The sequence below is a fragment of the Neltuma alba genome, unplaced genomic scaffold (assembly GCF_004799145.2).
Source record: "Neltuma alba isolate B1F8T4 unplaced genomic scaffold, ASM479914v2 tig00012462_pilon, whole genome shotgun sequence".
In the NCBI taxonomy this organism is placed as follows: Eukaryota; Viridiplantae; Streptophyta; class Magnoliopsida; order Fabales; family Fabaceae; genus Neltuma; species Neltuma alba.
The window spans coordinates 39,560-41,582 of record NW_021636938.1 but is presented as its reverse complement, the minus strand read 5'-3'; the positions used below and the strand labels follow the sequence as shown (position 1 = coordinate 41,582).

Sequence of the window (2,023 nt, the reverse complement as noted above, 5' to 3'; positions counted from 1 at the left end):
GTAATTTTTTTAATTAATTAAATGAGTCTAAGAGCATAATATCAAACAACAGTTCATATTCTGATTGGATTTAAATGAAAGAACAAATTAATTAGATAATCACTAATTAGCTAGTATTCTTGGAAGCAAAATATTTAGGTGGGTGGGAATTGGGAGAAACCAATACTGAAGAACTTCTACGACCAAGTCAAACTCACTGGTACCAATTGAAAGCCCTTTATTTCAACTGTGCTCCTCTTTTCTAGAGACTATAAATAGAGAGGAAGAGTAAGTGTGGTATATACAAAAGCCAAATCACAAGTCATATATTGCTGTAAAATATGAAGAAGGCTATTCTAATTGCTTTTCTCATTTGGGTTTCTGCCATATTTCTCTCCCTTCCCTCTCCCACTCATGCACGTCTATTACAAGGTAACAACTTCAACTTCGTTTGTTCTGCTGCTTTATCATCATAGTCATCATCATCATCTTACAATCTCGTTCACCGTGACTAGCATCTTGCCTCAGTTGTGAAATTACTATTATGCTCATTAATTATTTTTCGTTGTGATTTCTGAATATATTAAATTGATACTCCTATGGTCGTATTTATAAATCATTTATTTCCAACATATGTTTTCCTTAAATTTTATTAACTCTTCCTTAAAATTTAATATTTTTTTTACGTTAACTTTATATAGTATATATACCTTTCAAGAAAATAATAATTTATACGCAATAATAAACAAAGAGTAAAACAGTACATTCATGTTAAAAATTTAATCACATGGCTTACATAAATAGAATCAGATGAGCATGTTATATTGATGTTTGTATGTAAATAATATATATGATGACGATGCAGAAAAGACATCAGTAACCTCGCCAACGCCGAAGAATAAGCCTGCAGTAAAATGTCCTCCTGGTTCTCCTTATACTGCTTGCCTTCCTCCAAAAGCTCCTTGCAATCCCTATGTGCGTGGCTGTAACAAGTAGGAGATAAAAGAAATATACGAATGATAGGTATAAGGTATAATAATCATAATATATAGTCCTTTTGCTTGGTGGAGATCATAATAACAATCTCCTAATAATCCATTATTAAATAAATTACTGTCGTGTTTCTGTATCATGTCTGTTGTTTCAGCCTTTGGTTATCATTTCCCTTTGAGGAATAATGTCTTCCTGCCTGGATTATTTCATGGGAAGTCAGGGTTTAGGTTTCTCATGAATTCTATGTACTTTGAGTGTAAGAATTATGTAATTCTTAAATTTATGTGCTGGTGTTGTACTTGAAATAAAGAATTAACTCCACTCCTGGCCTTTTTGCCATCTTTTTAATTAGTTAATTCATAGAGTTACTTCTGGGAAGAAAAAGAAAAACCCAGGGAAATGGTTCCAATCTTGAATTATTGAATTTATTGCATCACTTGAGGGAAAAAATGTTGGAATTTGATCAATTAAAAGTGATAAAATTAAGTTAATTAAGTATAGCATATTTGAGTAATGCGTTCAATTTTTTCTTTTATACTCCTCCGGTCCTAATTATAAGACCCAATTGACTTATTTGAGGAGATTAAGGAAGTAAGTTAAGTTGATTATTTATAATAAATAAGTGTTGTTATTCCTAAAATATCCTTGCTAATTAAGTATATTGGCTAAAACTATCATTATTAGAAGGATTATCTTTGAAAAAAATGCATAAATATAAGAGATAAAATGGATTGGGTCTTATAATTAGGACCAAATAAAAAGTCAAATTGGGTCTTATAATAAGGACCAGAGGAGTATTATTTAAATCTTATCTGGCCATCTTTTTCTCCTTATGCCAGTAGCTCAATTTAGTTTTCTCCAATCATCCCCAAGGAAAATTTCTCACCAGCTGAACCCTACGAGAAAACAGTTAAAAACATTTAAAGAAAGTGACCATTCCTCACTCTAAATGTTCAAGAAATGACTCTTCATGCATAAATGGAATTCGTAATCCCAACATTTTTTAAAATAATTATTTCATATTAACAAATGTTTACCATCTTTTTTTTTA

General features: G+C 30.7%; 1 long non-coding RNA gene across 1 annotated transcript; it reads left to right on the top strand.

Moving 5' to 3' along the window:
• Positions 1-286: 286 nt before the first annotated feature.
• LOC114727302 (uncharacterized) lies at positions 287-1,320 on the top strand. The gene is made up of 2 exons (XR_003738576.1): positions 287-411; positions 845-1,320. It is a non-coding gene; the product is annotated as an uncharacterized LOC114727302 (long non-coding RNA).
• The last annotated feature ends 703 nt before the right edge of the window (positions 1,321-2,023 follow it).